Source organism: Giraffa tippelskirchi, chromosome 11 (assembly GCF_054371585.1).
Source record: "Giraffa tippelskirchi isolate mGirTip1 chromosome 11, T2T-mGirTip1v1.2.pri, whole genome shotgun sequence".
NCBI lineage: Eukaryota > Metazoa > Chordata > Mammalia > Artiodactyla > Giraffidae > Giraffa > Giraffa tippelskirchi.
Window position 1 is genome coordinate 133,411,117 of NC_137285.1, and position 20,349 is coordinate 133,431,465.

Sequence of the window (20,349 nt, forward strand, 5' to 3'; positions counted from 1 at the left end):
CTGTTTTGTAATTGGAGATCAAGGAGATTAAGAAATGTTCTTAAGGCTCAAAGTGATATAAATGGAACAAACCCAGGTCTGACAAATGCATGATGGTTTTGGTAGCCCCACACCCCCAGGGTTTCAGTGGCAGATTCTTCTCTCCTTCCCTCTCCTTTCCTGTCCCCTCTGCCCCGGACCCCCCTTTTATCCCCAGCCCCCCACTATCCTCCCTTCTTCAGTATTGACTTCACTTTCATGCAAGATGGCATGTTAAATAATGCAATAAATACTGCAGTCAGGAGATTGCAGTTATGGTTTCAGCTTTTGCAAGTCCTAGCTGTGTGAACTTGGTAAATCAGCTTATCCTTCTGAGCCCTAGTTTCTTTGTCGGAATAATAGGTATGCCAATAATTGTTGCCTTATCTATCTTACTTGATCACCATGAGGCTCAATTAAAATTAACTGCAAAGGTCTTTACAAATTGTAAGACATTCTAGAAATGGCAGGTGTTACTCCCCACTCTGCCCTGATCTCATATGCCAACAGTTTACCAAGTATAGACCCTGCGCAGCAGCATCAGCACCACTGGGAACATGTTAGAAATTCAAACACTTAGGCTTCACCCAGACCTACTGAATGAGAAAATCTAAGGATAGAGCCTAGAAATCCGTGTTTACCAAGGCTTATGGGTTGTTCTGATGAACATTCAGGATTGCAAATCACTGTTAAATGTGTGTATGTGCACACACACACACACACATATCCTGATGCAATTAGGTAAAATAAAAGAATCATAAGAGTAGCTTTCCCAAGAGTTTGGGAAAAGAGATATGAGCAGTGCTAAGGAGTTGCTTGGGAGGGAAGGGGATGCTGAAGACATGGTTAGGAGCATCAGGACTTTTTAGTTCAGTGGAATTTCTTTCTTCTCCAGAATCAGTGCTGTGATTCGTGACTGAACTATGCCGATGAAAGAAGAGCGGGAAAAGTGAGGAAATGACCCAATATTTATTAGGACTCTTTTGGTTGCAAGTAAGAGAAACTCATCATAAACAATTTTAAACAAAAATGCAGGACTTCCTCGGTAGTACAGTGGATAAGAATCCGCCTATCAGTGCTGAGGACACAGGTTTGATCCCTGGTACGGGAAGATTCCACATGCCTCAGAGCAACTAAGTGGCTGTGCCACAACTATTGAGACTGATCTCTAGAGCCTACAAGTCTCAACTACTGAACTGGCATGCTGCAACTACCGAAACCGATGTGCCTAGAGCCAGTGCTCTGTGACAAGAGAAACCACCATTATAAGAAGCCACTAAGAAGCCACCGTAATGAGAAGCCACCATAATGAGAAGCCCGTACACCACAAGGAAAAGTAGTCCCCACTCAATGCAGCTAGATAAAGTCCACACAGCAATGAAGACCCAACGCAATCAAAAATTTAAAATAAATTATTAAACAAATATGTAAATTTATTGGCTTACAAAATGTAAAAGTCCAGGAGTAGATTGACTTCATTCATAAGCTAGATTCTTGGGCTCAAATCATTAGGATTCTGTTTCTCCTGTTTTCTGGACTCTAGTTTTCCCTGTTGTTTTTATTACTCTCAGAGTCTCCTTGTGTGGTGGTGGAACTGGGCAGAATCACTCTAGGCCCATATTTCATCTGTTTAGCAGCTCCATTAAAAGGAGAGTGCCTGGTTCCAACAGAAATCCAAGGCTGACTCTCCCTGCTCCTTCCTGAGACACATGTCCACCCTTGGGCTGATGAGCATGACCCTGACTGGCCAGGCCTAGGTTACATAACCAACCCTGGGGTCCATCATACCCAGGTTGACTGAGAAGGGGAGCATGATCCCCTAGAAGAAAATAGGACTATTGTTACCAAAAGAAGGGTGGGTTGACAGCGGGCAGGTGAAAACAACAGATGTTTATAAGAGGCCTTAATATGCTGCCCCTGGGAAGACTAGGAATATGTTAGCCACAAACTCCTGCCAAGGTTTCCATTTCACCCTATCCTGCAGAATTATCTGTGACAACAGTGACTGATCTCAAAAAGTGTGTGTGTGGTGGGGGTGGTGGGGGAAGGGGGTGGGTGTACCTGGAACACAGCAGCTAAAAACATTGGCCTGACCATATATCAAGTTTGACTCAGCTTCTCCAGTCTCAGGAATTTACCCAGAATATTTTTACTTTAAATGTTTTGACTGTGTCACATGGCATGTAGAATTCCAAGTCCCTGTGGAGTCCCAACCTCTGAACCACCAGGAAGTCCCCAGTGGAGAATCTTTAAGCTTCATTCCTCAACAAGTTCCATCTCCTTTTACAACACTCTCCATTAAATAAAACTCCAGTGGCTTCAAGGTATTTTACATTTGGATCTACAGTCTGTAGACCAGTGCTCTGCAATAGGACTTTCTGCAGTGATGTAAGTATTCTTTACCTGCACATGGCTAATGAGCACTTGGAATGTGGTTATTGTGAGTGAGGAACTAAACTGTTCATTTTATTTAACTTTAATTTTCATTTTAACAGTAACATGTCTCCATGGCTACTATCTTGGACACTGCAGCTTCAGACTCTGGAAAAGAAAGGAATGGCAACTCACTCCAGTATTCTTGCCTGGAGAATCCCATGGACAGAGGAGTTTAGCAATCTACACTACCTTGGGTTGCAAAGGGCTGGACATGAAGGAGCGACTGGGAAAGAAATCTAGTCGAAAGCTAACATTCTGACTTCTACCAAGTTCATGAGACAGACTGAAATTTTAGGCTACTCTCTACCTGTCTGATTCTTTTTCTTAGTGATAGAACACATGAGTTTTAGCTGGACCCATGGCCTCCTGGCAAGACGCTCTGTTTCTCAGCTTGTCTTGTGGCTGGGAGGGGTGCGGTGTAGGAAGCCACATGTTAATGTCAGGTCAGTGGATGTGGGGAAGTGTCTTGTGCAACTTTTTGGTTTTCTCCTTAAAGTTAACACTACATGCCCTGGACTTTTCTGTCTTCTCTTAGACTGGAAGGCAGATGTGGGATTGAATCAGCCTCAGTCCTCCTAATGGCAACCCACTCCAATACTCTCGCCTGGAAAATCCCATGGCCAGAGGAGCCTGGTAGGCTGCAGTCCATGGGGTCGCTAGGAGTTGGACACGGCTAAGCGACTTCACTTTCCCTTTTCACTTTCATGCATTGGAGAAGGAAATGGCAACCCACTCCGGTGTTCTTGCCTGGAGAATCCCAGGGACGAGGGAGCCTGATGGGCTGCCGTCTATGGGGCCACACAGAGTCGGACACGACTGAAGCGACGCAGCAGCAGCAGCAGCAGTCCTCCTAAGACTATGCCCAGGAGATGGTGGACCAAAAAGATGGAAAGATTCTGGGTCCCTGAATTATCTGATGGAGCAGAGATACCCATCAGTCTCATCTTCCGGCCACGTGTTGAGGTAAATGAAACACTTTTATTTAGGCCATTGTGTTCTTGGGTTTCTTTATTATAGCAGCTTATCCTGTATGCTAACATACCATGTATCCACCAAGGAATCATTGTGAGACAGTGGACTGGCTATTTACAGATCTGGGTTTTCATTAGTTCTGTAACTTGCTACAATGTGACCTTAGGTTTCAATTTCCTCTTGTGTAAGATAAGGCATTTGGACTAAACGTGGGATGCATAAAAATGGAATTCACCTTGAGAAAAATAGGGAAAATAACAGCAGCTACTTTGCAGGGTTGTGAGGATTAGAAGAGATAATGCATAAACTACACTTAGCCCAGTGCCTGAGACTGAACAGATGCTCTATAACTATTAGCTATAATTATTGTTATTATTATTAAGTTCTGACCTTGACAGATTGCAGGAGGCTGCCTGGAGTGCTGTGTTGACAAGGATATGAGACCACATCAGTGCTCACTGGAAATGAATGCCATAATCATCTACGTCTTCCACAGGCACAGGAGGGGGAGTTCCCTGTAATGCAGGGGATTTCTGGATTCCTAAGTCCTCTTCCCCTCTAACTTTACAGAATTTTGCCTTCCTACCCTAAGTTAACATATAAGAGTCTTTCCCCCTCAGTATTCTATACCACGCACACCACTTGACATATCAAGTGTTTTATCAAGTAAAACACAGGGTCCCCTCTCGATGTCTTTCTCTGGCTGGTCTTCTCCTCACCCACTTTCTCATCTTCTGAGCTTCACCCTCAAGTCTGGAGTCTCTAGACTTATGAGAGACGCCTAGGCTTCTCAGGTTTCTGTATTTTTAAGTCATTGTTCAACTTCCCTCTCACCTGACTCAGCGCTTAGGAATTGCTGTGTTAAAACGACATGGTTCAGCCAGGTCCTTGTAGGAAGCATTTGAAGGACAGTGGTAGCTAACAGGTATGGTCCTGTGAGGGTGATTCTGCCTCGTCCGGCTCAGTCAGTCTAATAACTTGTGTAGCCCGCAGGAGGATTCTGATCTTCTGGGAATCCAATCACTAACACAGCTTAGAAAATAACTCAGGTATAGAGAATCCATATCTGCTTTCCCATCCCCAATCCCAAATCGTTTCCAGGGAGTCGTGTTATTTTGACCATTTTCAAAAGTCACTGAAAAATAGAGAAATGATGCATGGGCGAAGGTTCAATTGAAGAAAATTGAATCTACCCTGGAAAACAGAATCCTAGTTTAACTAGTACAGGGCTTTAACGGGATAAACCCCTTCCGATACTCCTGTTCCTAGTTCTATATACCCCTTCTTCTCTACTGGGGACAGCAAACTATGGACTGCTTTTGTAAAGAAAGCCACCATTTGTTTTTGTAAATCAAGTTTTATTGGAACACAGCCAAAGCCTATTTATTTACATATCATCTACAGCTTCTCATGTGCTGCCACAGCAGAGGTGATTGCAACAGAGCCAGTATGGTTTGCAAAGTCTAAAGGTTTTACTTGCCTATCCCTTTACAGAAAACATTCACCAATGTTCTACATTATATCAACTTAGTACTGGTAACTATTTTTTTTTCCATTTCCATCTTCCATTTTTTAATTAATTTTAATTAGAGTATACTTGCCTTACAATGTTGTGTTAGTTTCTGTTGTACAGCAAAGTGAATCAGATATATATATATATATATATACATCCCTTCTTTTTTGTATTTCCTTCCCATTTAGATCACCACCGAGCACTGAGTAGAGTTCTCTGCGCTACACAGTAGGTTCTTAGATGTTTTCTGGTTCCAGCCAACCAAACCAAGCTAAGGCAATCACTTGTGTCCGTGGTGCATTTATTCCAGTGGCTCTGGTAATAATACCCATAGCAACCACTCTTACCTATAATTATATTCTTCCTTTCCTGGTCTAGCATCCTCAGAATCCATCCCCATACTCATGGATGGGAGAGTTAAGATGTTGTTTTAGGGAAACCATAGACACACCCTGGTTCTCAGACTGAGAAAGCCAGGAATTGTAAAACCCCGAGCCTCTGGTTGCCTTTTGTAAGTTCCCTTGTTCTGTTTGGTGAAGCCAGCCCATCTCACAGTGTAGCTGGCAGGAGACCTCCCTCCTCTGTTGTGGGGAGAACATATGGAAGGTGGAGATAGTCCAACTGGACAGCCTATGCTAGTCTGAAGTGGGCACCACAACTCTGCTTGTGCCGATTATTGTTGGGGGAGGGGGAAACAAAATCCACATTACTAGATGTTCTAGTTTTTCAAAGAGAATTTGGAAACATTTTTGGTTTGCTTCCTTTTAATAGACAATCACTGCACATTGAGGTTTGGGACTAATAACTGGTGACCTTGGGCAAGTTCATTTGCGTTTCTCTGGCTTGAGGTCCTCAACTGTCCAGCAGATGGAAACAAAAAAGGAGAGGTACTCTATCTCATAAGGGTTTTATGATAATTACCTGGATAATTCATGTAATGTTCTTAGGATGGAACCTGGCTGGCACAGAGTAAGTGATCAGTAATTCTTAGCTTTGGGGGTTTTTTTAGACACTGGAGGAGGCACTAAGTTGGGATCCCATCTTTCTTGCCCACCTCAAGAGTTTAAAGGGCCTTGTCTGCTAAGGCATGACAGCAGAGCCCACCCAGAAGAGAGACCCAGGGCTCAGTAGAAGGTCTCTCAGTCCAGTTCAGTTCAGTCGCTCAGTCGTGTTTGACTCTTTGCGACCCCATGAACCGCAGCACGCCAGGCCTCTCTGTCCATCACCAACTCCCAGAGTTTACCCAAACTCATGTTCATTGAGTCGGTGATGCCATCCAACCATCTCATCCTCTGTCCCCTTCCCCTCCTGCCCTCAATCCTTCCCAGCATCAGGGTCTTTTCAAATGAATCAGCTCTTCGCATCAGGGAGCAAAAGTATTGCAGTTTCAGCTTCAACACCAGTCCTTCCAATGAACACCCAGGACTGATCTCCTTTAGGATGGACTGGTTGGATCTCCTTGCAGTCCAAGGGACTCTCAAGAGTCTTCTCCAACACCACAGTTCAAAAGCATCAATTCTTCTGAGCTCAGCTTTCTTTATAGTCTAAATCTCACATCCATACATGACCACTGGAAAAACCATAGCCTTGACTAGACGGACCTTTGTTGACAAAGTAATGTCTCTGTTTTTTTAATATGCTGTCTAGATTGGTCATAACTTTCCTTCCAAGGAGTAAGCGTCTTTTAATTTCATGGCTGCAGTCACCATCTGCAGTGATTTTGGAGCCCAAGAAAATAAAAATCTGCCACTGCTTCCACTGTTTCCCCATTTATTTGCCAAGAAGTGATGGGACTGGATGCCATGATCTTAGTTTTCTGAATGTTGAGCTTTAAGCCAACTTTTTCACTCTCCTCTGTCACTTTCATCAAGAGGCTCTTTAGTTCTTCTTCACTTTCTGCCATAAGGGTAATGTCATCTACATATCTGGGGTTATTGATATTTCTCCTGGCAATTTTGATTCCAGCTTGTGCTTCTTTCAGTCCAGGTTTTTCATGATGTACTCTGCATATAAGTTAAATAAGCAGGGTGACAATATACAGCCTTGATGTACTCCTTTTCCTATTTGGAACAAGTCTGTTGTTCCATGTCCAGTTCTAACTGTTGCTTCCTGACCTGCATACAGGTTTCTCAAGAGGCACGTCAGGTGGTCTGGTATTCCCATCTCTTTCAGAATTTTCCACAGCTTATTGTGATACACACACCCCTCATATGAAGGGGTGAGGGAGGCCAGAGGTACTGCTAGGAATTGCCCCAAACAACATCTGCTGTAGAAAAAGTTTTCTACCGGAGGGAGAACAAAAGTAAAGATGAAAAGCTGGAAGAAAGGAAAGAAGGGATGAAGGAGAAAGAAAGAAGGGGAGAAAAGGGAGGGGGAAAAGATTTAGCAAAAACTCAAAGCATAGACAACTGTAATTAATAGAATTATGATAGATATAAAAAACTGCTCAGCAAAAGTCAGGCTGCAGATTATAATTAATGACATGCAAAAAGATTTAATACATAATGTTAAGCCTGTAAATTAGGCTACAGAATAATGTGTATTGAATGAGACAGTGTATATGAATTTACATACACCTAAATAGAAAAAAGACTGGAAGGATGGAAGGAAAGCCAACAAAATATTAACAGTAGTAATCTCTAGGTGACAGGATTGTGAATGACTTGTTTTGTTTTAATTATATGAACTTCTTAAATTGTCTTCCAAAAAAATCTGTGTAACTTGTGTAATAAGACAAAATGAGAAGTAGTACAATCATTAGGATTGTGCAGTTACCAGTTACAACCAAAGCCTGAGTTTCAGATTCTTTTTCCAAACTTCCAGCAGGTGGCGCAGTGGCAATGTGAGCCTCTATCTGAGTTTCATTCCGGATGAACTCCATCTCTGGATGAAACCACCCAGACCCAGGGGCTGCCTGGCCCAGCGTTCCGTTCTTCCCTCACTAGGAGAAACAACATAATTAGAAATGCAATGAGATGAGGTTTCTGTTCCTCTCTCCACTTACTTCCTCCCCATCATTTGGCCTGGGACAAAATTCAAATTAGTCTTATTGGGCATTTCTGGATTAGATTGGGTTTGCAACTCATCCAAGTCCAAATGATAAGCGAGACTGTCAGCTAAAGGGTGGGAAAAAAAAAAAAAGCAAGTAATTTTCTTGTTCACAAGAAAGGCGATTTTTAATGAACAGCAAACCTTGTTCACAAAGATAATGGACATTCTGGACCAATGTCAGTCATGGGGGGGAGGGAAGGCAGGGAGCCTGGCAGCCTGGCTATCCAGCTTCCAGGGACTGAATGGGACAGAGTCCCCCCAGGCCTGGACACCCCCAGGGGAATGAATGGGTCACAGCTGGGGCATGACCTTCGCCTGGTCCAGAAGGGGAAGAGCCCTCAGAAGAACCAGCTCCACTTCATCTTTTCCACTTTTGTTTTACATCTTAAACTGACTGCCCCCAAGAAAACTACTCTGAAGGGGATTCAGGATGTAAATAAAAGCCATCAGAGTCCACCAAAATGGTCCCCATTCCACCCAGACCCACAAAGATGCACATTGTCTGGAGATATGGAAAGTTCTGGGCCCTCACTGCTGTTTCTCATAGCTCTTCAGGAAGCCTTCAGTGTCCTTCTTGGTGTTGACTTGGAGAAAAAGAGGGATGGGAGGGAAAAGACCATCTCAGCTCATCTTTGCAGAGAGAAGCTAAGTGGGTTTCTCCAGCCTGGTCCCGGAAGTTTTCACTTACTGAGTCTTCAGCCCTATTGTGGTCCAGATAGATGCCTTCACAGACAACTGGCTTTCATGCGGCACCATCTGAGTTCTGAGTGAGTGAATCAAAGCCCTTGGCATAGAGTTGCTTTCGATCTCAGCCAACCCAGGCAATTGTAAGGAACCACATAAAATGATGGGGGACAGGGACCTGGCAATAACTGTCTGTGTATATGCAACATGGTCTTCCCTGGTGGCTCAGATGGTAAAGAATCTGCCCGCAATGCGGGAGACCCAGGTTCGATCCCTGGGTCAGGAAGATTCCCTGGAAAAGGTCATGGCAACCCACTCCATGAAAATCCCATGGACAAAGGAGCCTGGCAGGCTACAGTCTGTGGGGCTGTGGAAGAGTCAGACGTGACTGAGAGACTAACATACGCTTTCACTTTCTTTCATATACAACATCACCCCTCAGCTGTCCATTCCTCTTCTCTCTTGTTCTTTCTCTCTCTTTCTTTCTTATGCACACACATACACAGAGGCATTCCTAACGGCGCTAGAATAGGGAAGACCATATAACAAGAAGAAGATAACTAACTTATATAACTAATGAGACCAAACCAAATACTTTAGCTTCAGGTTTAAGAGTTTGAAGTCACTCAGCCTGGGTTTGAGTCCCAGCCCTGCCACTTTCTAGTGTGATGCTTTGAACAAATTACTTAAGTTCTGTGACTCTTAGGCTCCACCTGTTAAATGATAAAGATACCTACACATGACAATGTTGCATAGGGGATTCAGTGAGATTCTGCCCACGAAGCACTTAGCACCACGCCACGCACTGAGTGGTACTATGTACATGTTGACTATTATTATCTTCTGAAAGCATCCGAATAAAGGGGCAGTTTGAAATTATTAAACTGGAGCTTCACCAAGGGGAAAGTTCATCAGAGACAGTTGTGTCCAGGGACAATACTTTTTGTCACTGAAATAATTTAAGACATTTAGTATGCTTCAAAGTAGAACTCAATGCTTTTCTTGTCACAAGTTTCCAAGTGGCTGTCTAGGGGATAACTGTGTGATAAGTTAGCTAGGAGGGTTTCGATGATCTTCAGACTAATTAACAACCCACATGGGAGGAGCACCAGCTCATGGGAAAACACACAGGCCACAGTGCTGGAGCAGAGTCCTAGAGAACCCCTGGGGGGCCAGGCCCCTTCTGTTGGATTGTGGGAAACCCAGCGGACACAGGGGATGCTGGGCAGCAGAGATGCAGAGGGGTGCTTGGCAGCGGCTATTGATCAACTGCAGAAGTATTTCAGCACGTTAGTAACCTGTGTGGACAGGCTGGTGCACCCTGGCTGAGTATCAGTTCTAGGTCAAGGTGTAAAGTTCAGTCACACCCTCACCTGGCTGGCTTTCATGTCGCACCCATCTGTCCATTAGGCTTCCCTGATGGCTCAGTGGGTACAGAATCCGCCTGCAATTCAGGAGACACAAGAGATGCAGGTTCGATCCCTGGATGGGGAAGATCCCCTGGAGGAGGAAATGGCAACCCACTCCAGTATTCTCGCCTGAAAACTCCCATGGACAGAGGAGCCTAGTGGGCTACAGTCCATGGGGTTGCAAAGAGTCAGACGCGTCTGGACAACAAAACCTGCATCAGTTCATTGGCCAGACTGAACAGCCTGTTTACAAAGATGTCTTCTTTGGCAAAATAGACCAGTGGAGAATAAATGAATTGATTCAGAAGAAATCTGTCCTCAATTCTGGAAGGACAAATCAATGACAAAAAGGCAGAGGGTTGGTTCTTAGTCTTCTATAGCTGACGGAGGCTAAAATATTCCAGAGCCTTATCTTTTAGATGCTGACAGTCCAGGAGGAAGGATGAAAGGAAAGCCCACTAATGCAGAGAGGAGCTTCTGAGGTGGGCTTGCTGAGTCACAAGGATCATGAGGGACTACCCTGTGCATGGCGAGCTCTTGGGGTGAGAAGCATGACTGGTTCTGTGTACCCCCAAATCAGAGAGTACCCAGTCAATACTCAGTGAGACCAAATGTGGAACTCAAGTGGTGGATGGAAAGGAGTGATCGTGTATCTTGGGGCAAGTTTCAATCGAGGTAAGGGAGATGAGAGGAAGGAAGAAGCTCAGGAGAGAGAAGACTCTGAAGTCAGTCTTCCTGGTTGTGTGTATGGGCTCCGGAGTCAGCAAGGCTACCAAGAGAAATTTGTCCACATATTCTTTGAGACAGCCTGGGAGAGCAAGGCAGTTGTCCTTTGGAATTGACAAGAATGGAAGAGGGCGAGAGAAGAGATCACTGCACCTCTGCCACGGCCCCAGGAATAGTTGGCACAGTTGGGCCTCAGAGCCAGAGAAGGATGGAGCCCCACTATCTGGAGGGTGCTGTGGGCGGCAGCAGCCATGGGAGACCCCTTCCCTGGGCTTTGAGGCCATCTAGGGGCTGAGAGTTGTCGGTCAGCTGCCTTTTCAAGACTTTGTCCAGGGCTGCCCCCCAGAAAAGCTGTAGAGGTTTGGAGATGGGAACCAGTGGACCTGCTCTGATGAGGAAGCTAGCCAGAGAAATGACTGGTACTCCTGACTATGACCTCCTCATTTGGAGGGCATCCTCCAGTTGACAAAACACTGCCTCAATCTTAAATCTTCCCAGCAGAGACGATCACTGCCACTTTCTACATAAAATAGCAAAGACCCAGAGAGGTTGGGAGATGAATCTGAGGTCTATGACGGTGATAGGCTATCCAGGGCACACGGGGTCACCATTCAGGTTTCCTGACTCTCAAGTGGGTCCTCTTAATCAGAGTGGGATGCGAGTGAAGTTCCTGGGGAGCAGTATGTAAGGAGGTGAGGTCCTTAAGAGGGAGATGGTTTAAAAAAAAAAAAAGGAGGGAGATGGCTATGAAGTGGCTCCCCACCTGGTCACGTATGCGCGATGGTGGCCATCTCAGCTTTAGCCCCTGGATATGCCTAGCTTGCCTCACCTACATCCAGACCATTTTTTAATCACTGGTTTCATTCCAGTGGTGGAGGGTTTTGCTGGAGAAGCACGCAGTTGGGATTTCATGCTAGATACCCCAGTGCCCCCATGCCTGCTGAGCAAGCCTGGGGCTTTTCCACAGGCTATATCCTCACTGAGAAGTTGCCTAGAATCTCAATCTCTTCCCGCAGCAAGGAGAGGGGGAGAGAAGCAGAGTGTTGCCCCCAGATAGGCCGGGCACCACAACAAACAACAAAAAAGATTCATGTGCTCAACGAAGCTGAATTTTAATTGATACTTTTTCAAACAGTGGTTCTGAACCAACATCCCTCAGCCCCCAAAGATGATGAAGGGGGTGTGGCTTAACGCCACAATTAGCAGACAACCCCACAACAAATACAGTAAACATTAATCATATTAAATATTGAACACAGACTCTGGTTCGCTTGAAGAGCAATGGGTTTTTACAATTTTATTTTTACAGAAGACAAAGCAATGATTGTGGAGGAATTATTCTGATGTCAGTGCTGAAGGGAAATAATGTAACATTCTGGAATTTATATAAAAATTACAGCTTTGTTGTGTTTCACACTATATATAGTAATTTAATCATTTGCAGCTGATTAATTTCAGTGAAGGAAAATGTAGCATTATGCATCACTAATGGAGTTCCAAGGTTTGAATTCTAATCATGAGTTGGGCACAATTTAAGTCTAAATTAGCAATTAGCTTGGGCAAGGGACACTTAGGTTAAAATGGAGTCATCTGTTGATGAGTACTGAGTCAACAAGAAAGCAGAAAGGAAGATCACCAGAAAAGTGCTTGCAGCAGAACACTCTTTGCTGGGTTCATCACTATAATTCCTTACATTAGCAGAATGTGACTGTGCGTTAGAAAACAATTTCTTGTACATTTATCTCATCTGCTTTGGTCTTCATCTAAGTCTATAAGTGGGTATTTGTGCTCCATTGTATAGTGAAGCAATGGAGGCTCAGAAGAAGTAAGATAACGGAGAGGAAGAGCATATATGGTGGAGGATTTGAACCCAAGTGTTCCGGTTAAAAAGCCAGTGTTATTTCCACCTCAAGATATTTTCTGGGGAAATTTGCTCCAACGGCAGGAGATAGGAGGGAGAGAGGCATGTGGGGCCAGAGTGGTTATTCTTCTGGGTTCCTCACTTTGGGCTTCCCTGATAGCTCAGTTGGTAAAGAATCTGCCTGCAATGCAGGAGACCCCGGTTTAATTCCTGGGTTGGGAAGATCCCCTGGAGAAGGGAAAGGCTACCTACTCCAGTATTCTGGCCTGGAGAATTCCATGGACTGGATAATCCATGGGGTCGCAAAGAGTCAGACACGACTGAGTGACTTTCATTTCAGTTTCCTCACTTCAGAGCTGTCAGGAGCTGGCTGTGCCCTTCACCTGGAGGTCACAGCTCCCGTCAAGCGGCTACACTGCCCTCTCTGTGTCCAGGCTTTACTGATGCCCCTCTCCTTGCCCCTTCAGGCTTAGTGTGGTCATGGTGCCCACTATTACCAGCCCTGGGGCACTGCCTGTCCTTTCTGGCAGTTTTCCTGCAGCCCGTCCTCCCTGTGAGCAAGGAACAACGCAGGGAAGACCCACCCCAGTTCAACCAGGGAAAGATTGCTGTCAAGGAAATGGACACAAGAAAGATGGAAGATAGGAAGTCATTTAATATTTTATTTAAGCACCTAGAGAAGGCCAAGACAGGAGTAAAGAGCTATAGTGTTACACTCTTCAAACAAACAGAAGAGAACATGGCATGTTTCTAGAACCTCCCATCTCTCTGCTCGTGCAAACTGCTGACTCCTTGTGCTGTCCCCGAATATCAGGGCTCTTGGGATGCAATGACACAAAGTCACTCTGAATGGACATAAATCAAAAAAGTGAACTTATTGGTTCCTGGACTCCCACTGCGGGGAAAAAAAACGCATGGATCCAAGCTCAGGGGAGTCAGGATCCAAGACCTCCACCGCTGGGACTATCGGCTCTTCCTTTTTTTTCCTTGTTTCTCCCTGAAGTTTGTCTTTACTCCTCTGACAGATGCAGCCTTGTCAAGTGATGCTGATTGACAGAAACAAAATTACAACTCTATCATTCAGATCAGAACTGGGGATCTGAAGTGAAATTCACTGAATCAGAGTCCTGGCAGGAAGCAGGATTTCTCAGATGGTTTAATTAAGGAGATTTTTAATGAAAGGACTCATGGACAGTGCTCACTGTACACAAACAAGAAATACTGAAGCACCCAGACCTGAAGAGGAGGAAGCTAGCTGCACTGTGGGGAGTGCAGGGTGGGGCCTCCAGTGATCGGGGACACAGGTACTGCCAGCAAAGAGGGCTGAAGCAGGGGGCTTAGGACACCCTGACCTCTCTCTTCTCCCACCCTTGGATGACTTGCCAGTAACATGCTCCCAACTGCAAGGGAATTCAGGTGGTGCAGGGTTCAGGGTCAGCCTCCCAGGGTGACAAAATAGGACAGTTAAGGCAGAAAGTGAAACTCAGGGGACCAAGAGAATAACCTGCATGTTCATCTTGTATCTCTGCAAGAGCTGGGGGATTGGAAGAGTGAACATACTTGAGTGTTTTAATTTTATAAGAGAATTTCCTAAGAATTTCAACTTAAGTGAGATAATTGACTCAAGCCGGGATCATCCACAGATGCTAAAACCATTAAATAAAATATTGATTGTGCTTCCCTGGTAGTTCAGTGGTTCAGTGGCCAATGCAGGAGACATGCCGTTCGATGCTTGGATCGGGAAGATCCCATGGAGAAGAAATGGGAACCCATTCCAATATTCTTGTCTGGAGAGTCCCATGGTCAAAGAAGCCTGGCGGGCTATAGTCCATGGGGTTGCAAAAGAGTCGGACAGGACTTAGCGACTAAACAACAACAACAAAATGTTGGTTGGTCATCAGGATGTTTACTGATACTCTGAGGATCTCAGAGTATCTTCCCAAAGACTTCTCGTTAATTACCAAAGGGAAGGTATCTTCACAATGGAGAGACCTGCCAGAGAGCTGCTTAACAAAGCCATCAAGCTTAGCATCACTCAGCGATTAAGGGACACAGTGACACTATATGCCTTCTTGTGAGATGCAGTGGGAAGTACACAACCTCACCTTTGTTGTGTGCTTGCCAAAATGTTGAAGAAAGTGAAAGTCACTCAGTTGTGTCCAGCTCTTTGTGACCCCATGGGCTATACAGTATTCTCCAGGGCAGAATACTGGAGTGGGTAGCCTTTCCCTTCTCCAGGGGATCTTCCCAACCCAGGGATTGAACCCAGGTCTCCCACATCACAGGTGGGTTCTTTACCAGCTGAGCCACAAGGGAAGCCCACCAAAATGTTTAAGCTGCGTCTAATTCAGAGAAAATGACCAGGTAAGTCCAGATCACAGGGCGCTCTTCAAAAAAGTCAGTGCCCTAAACAGCAGCAACCACAAAGAGGGGCTAAACAGAAAAGAGGACTGCACACAACTTGGATGAATCTCACGGTGTTGAGTAACAGAAGCTAAGTTCGAGAAGTATATATAAAACATGATTCTATCTCCATAAACTTGGAAGACGAAACCCATTTAAGTATTACGAGCCAACACAGTGATTTCCCTCAGGGAGTGATGTCAGGAAGGGCACCAAGAAAGAATTCCAGGGTGCTGATGATGTTCAATTTCTTACCACAGTGCCTGTTACAAGAGTTTATTCCCTTTGTGAAAGCCGATTGCTGTGAGTCCACTCTGTGTGCGTGTGTGTGTATTAGGGAGAGAGAGAACATTCATGTGGCAAATACCACCAACTGATGAATCTAGGTGAAGGACCTGTGAGTATGCATTATCATTATATTGTTTTCTAACTGTTCTCTAGGTTTGAAATTTTTGAAATTAAAAACTTGAGGGGGGTGGAAAATAGAAATAATTTTGAATTATTTTTTAAATGTTACATGACAAAATAACTGACATACTATTCATCAGTAGACATTACAGCGAGTTCACATCATTCACACACTTATTTGAGTTCACATCATTCACACACTTATTTAAATATATGCAAACTGTTCACACTTAGCTAAAATAAAACAAAGAACAAAAAGCAGAGCTACTTTGCATTTATTATGATTCGTAAACACAAGCTGAGTATCTCATCTGGTGCGCAAGTATAGAAATAGCAAACTGTTTCCATGTTCACAGAAAAACTGTTGTGTTGGACATATTAAGTCATAGCTTGGCATCCACAAAACCATACCTATGGGATTTTGAATTCTCAAGGGTTAGTTTAATGGCCAGTGATCTTTACTCTGCTCACTAAATTTAGAACCCAACTAACTTACGCTGTGCCATCCCTGGTTATGTTGACCAATACAGGGATCTTGTTTTCCTTTAAAATACATAGTCCTGTTTGCGTAGAAAGAGCTTATCAGCTCCCCATCCTCTGGTGTTTGTAGGCCCAGGCATGGATAGAAAATCTCAGAAGAGGGCAGATAAGAAAAGAGGAAGAAGCTCTATTTGTTTTAATCTACTTCTGTTCCAAAATAACATACCAGCCAGAAGCCAGCAGAGGATCCAACGAAGATCCAATGGTTCTTACTGTCGAAGGTCATCATTGCATAATCCTTACATGTCCTCCTGCCCTCATTGTTTTAGCTGCCAAGGCTTCAGGAGAGCAAGCACTGTGGCCTCTGGGCACTTGGGTCTGAGGAAGAGGCAGAATCTGCCCAACTCCCCAGTATCCCAGTGCCAACACAATAGGCACCTTTGGTTCGGCCCAGCTGCCAACCATCTGTGAGCCACTGTTCAGCATACAGCTAGAATACAGTAGATGCTCATTAAATATTTGTGAAATAAATGAGTGGGCTCTGGAGAGAAGTGGAGAAGGAAATGGCACCCACTCCAGTATTTTTGCCTGGAGAATCCCAGGGACGGGGGAGCCTGGTGGGCTCCTGTCTATGGGGTCGCACAGAGCTGGACACGACTGAGTGACTTAGCAGCATGGAAAGAAGGGCTGCAGAAGAAGCTGGAGGAGTGGTTTTCATGGAAGATTCTATGTAACTTGAAGGGATTTTTGCTCACTTCTGCTTAGAACCCAGCTCTTGAATCCTTGAGGATACCATCCTGGGCGCAGTAGAGACATACCCCTGGCATGGATATCAATATTCTTACCTCAAGTGAATGTGCAGGCAACTGACATCTGCAAGGGGCCAGGGTAGGAGAGAATGACCATGGCTGTGTGGCAATTTTAAGATGACAAATTTCTGAGTCTATGTGTGAAACCTCCTGGGAGTCCTTGACTCAGTATTTGTAGGGAAGAGGCTCTGGCAGCATATAAGAGAGAGTCAATGAAACTGCCAACTGCAGGGCTTCAGACTTCTAGCCTCTGTAACCATGTGAGCCAATTCCTTATACTAAATCTCTTTGTGTGTGCAACTTGAACTCAGTATTGCGAAACTATGGACTGTAACCTGCCAGGCTACTCTGTCCATGGGATTCTCCCATGTGTTTAAATACACATTTAAAATGTATATACGTGAAAGCTGCTCAGTCGTGTCCAACTCTTTGTGATCCCATGGACTATACAGTCCATGGAATTCTCCAGGCCAGAATACTGGAGTGGGTAGCCTTTCCTTTCTCCAGGGAATCTTCCCAACCCAGGGATCAAACCCAGGTCTCCTGCATTGCAGGCAGATTCTTTACCAGCTGAGCCACGAGGGAAGCCCAAAATGTGTGCGTGTGTGTATATATATATATATATATATGTGTGTGTGTGTATGTGTGTGTGTGCCCATGTATGTGTGTGCCCATGTGTGTGTACAGTATTATCATATTCTGTTTCTCTGAAGAACTCAGACTAAGAACTTAGATCACACAACTGTATGATAAACATCCCTGGTTGCCTCTCTACCAAGTTTGCTGAGACCACCCCCTTCTCAGCAAAGAGACCCCCCTTCACATTCCTTTGCTAGGAAGACCCACCTCTCCCAATGGAGACTCAAAATGCCAAACCCTCGCCCTCCCAGCTCCAAGTACATTCAGAGCACAGGTGAGCAACCTAGACCCTGCCATGTGAACCTAAAGGAGAGTTTACCAGAGGCTACAAGGAAACATTTCTTTCCTAGAAAAGGAGCCACCCAAGGGAAAATGTTTTCCTCCAGCTCTGGGTAGAGTTGCACTTGCCCAGTGCCGGAAACCATGGTGACGTCTTGCCATCAGGAGAGAGACATGGCCTTTGTGCTGAGCAAAGCAGAGCAGAAAAAAACAAAACATCAGAATTCATGAGAATACCGTAGAGCTGCTGAATTAACCATCCAGAAATCACCCTGCCTCCAGATTTCCTATGTGACATAACAGACATTCTTATTATTTGGGTAAGTGCTTAGTTGCTCAGTCGTGTCTGGCTCTTTGCAACCCTTTGGAATGTAGCCTGTCAGCCTCCTCTGTCCACGGGAGTTTTCAGGCAAGAATGCTGAAGTGAGTTGCCACTTACTACTCCAGGGGAATCTTCCCAACCCATGGACGGAACATGCATCTCCTGTCTGCTGTGTTTCCTGCAATGCCGGGGGATTCTTTACTCGCTGAGCCATCGGGGAAGCAAAAAAAATGATGTTGTTTAAGTCCTCTTTAAAGGAAAGTCTGTTTCCTGTACTCAAAAGCATCCTAATCGAATTAGCTGATTTTATTTTCATTGCTAAGAACTCATATCAAAGGAGGTCTCTTTATCCAGTCAAAGGTATACTTACAGGTTCATTTAGTACTCTTCTTTATTTACAAATAGCAGAGTGAAACGAGAAACATATTTATATATCTATACCCATATTCATCCCTTCATCCTTCTATCCTTCCACCCTTCTGTCCATCTCTTAATCTAGCTATGAGTTCCACAGTCAGAAAAGTTCAGAAGCTGTGATTACTGCCTACTTTTGGAGAATCACAATCAACATCAATGTATTAGAGCCTTTGAGAAGTTCTGCGGTAAAGAAACTTATTTAACTCCATATTTCCTTGATTTTTGCTTGTTTGTTTGTTTTGTTTTTGAATCACAGAACCCTTCTTTGAGCGGACATTTTCACAGCAATCCAATTTGGGAAAAGTGTACATGACTGTGTAACTCTCTCTCTCCTTAGATCCCATACACACATTTTAAGAGGACAATTTTTCTCTCTGAAGGCAACACTTGTTATTCTAAAGCACTGAAGCAAAATCTCTAGCACATTTGGAATCTGCTTAGATGTTTACAGATAGCTTTGTGTTAATTTCTATACAAAGATATATATTTCTGGCCTTGGTGTATTGTTTGTGATTCACCACCACATTCTAGGAACCTCTACTCTCACTCATCATCCTGCTTGAGCTAACCATATCTGACACAAACAGTTCTCATTCATGGTGGCCCCATCCCATTTATACCATCCATAGCCCAAGAGGCAATCTTGTGCTTGTGTTTTAACATAAACTTCAAATCACATGCATACTAACACTACTTCATGAGCAAGAAATTACCACGTCTGGTTCATTGACATTTACTTCTGGGAACCATTTCAATCAGATTAATCCGTTTATCTAAATAATCTTCCACTCACTTCACAACATCGGAACTCACCAATACATTTTCTACCGATGCTTCCAACCTTCCTTTTTGTAGACTGAGGTGCAGGATTCATTATCACCTGGAGTTCTGCAAACTGGACATTATCAGATTGTAAGGGAGGTGAAATAAGAGCCTCTATCCCATCAGAGTTTGAGGAAAGGGAAAAAAGTGGGGCAGGTGGAGATGTCCATCCATCTCTGATACGACTGCTGGAGAGTGTGGCTTAGATGCACAGTAACAAATATGCCTTGTATTAGGACTGGTAGCTTATGCTGCAGCAACAACCCAGGAGTGGCAGATAAAAACAGAGTTATTTCTGGTCCACATCACATGTCCACTTTGGGCCAGCTGAAGCTCTGCTCCATGTCAGCTTCACTCACGAACACAGCAGTTGGAAAACTGCCAATCCTGGTGGCAGAGAGGGAAATGTTAGTATGGCAAGCCTCACACCAACTCTCAGAGCTTCCACCCAGAGGTGACCACATCACCTCTGCTCACGTTTCATCGGCCTCATGTGGGCTCCATTACCACAGGCCCCCAACCCTGAGCCCCAGAGCCAGAGAGATGTATTCTCCTAGAGCAGGCATCACTGGAAAAGCCTCGGGCTTTGTCCCACTACCATGTCTACCCTAACAGCAAAGCCACACACATGCTCTCTACAGACACATGGATCCCAAAGAGAGTGGATAACAGGGGATATACTCCTTAACTCTCCAGTCAGGTGAGAAGTGATCAGCAAAACACAACAGGACTTTTGCAAAAGAGGTCTTCCACTTACTCATTGTCTTCTGCAGTTTTAAGTTCTTGGTTCACTCTTGAGCTCTCTTCTTCAAATTCCCCACCTTCTTCTCGGTTTGCTTTCCTGTCATTCTAACCTGCTTCATCCTCCTCCTATAAGAACTGTGAATCCCTCTCTACTGCTGGATACCTGGCTACCTGAGTCAATAATCCAACCCTTGAGTTATTAACAGGAAAACATGATGCTTAGCTCAGTCTGAGAAAAGTCTGTCTGTGACTCGCCACCAGAGGTTTCCTATAGAAACACTGAGCAAGTGGATGAATGAAGAGACACCATCAAGTGCCCAGTACAGTAGGCACTTCAATGGGAATTTCAGTGTGAG

General features: G+C 44.6%; 1 long non-coding RNA gene across 1 annotated transcript in view; it reads right to left on the reverse strand.

The window, feature by feature from the left end:
• Nucleotides 1–18,383: 18,383 nt before the first annotated feature.
• The window catches only part of LOC145526910 (uncharacterized), a 28,706-nt gene continuing 26,740 nt past the window's right edge, over nt 18,384–20,349 (reverse strand). Inside the window, exon 8 of the long non-coding RNA XR_014069295.1 lies at nt 18,384–19,636. This is a non-coding gene — a long non-coding RNA (uncharacterized LOC145526910). The remainder of the gene's footprint in view (nt 19,637–20,349) is intronic.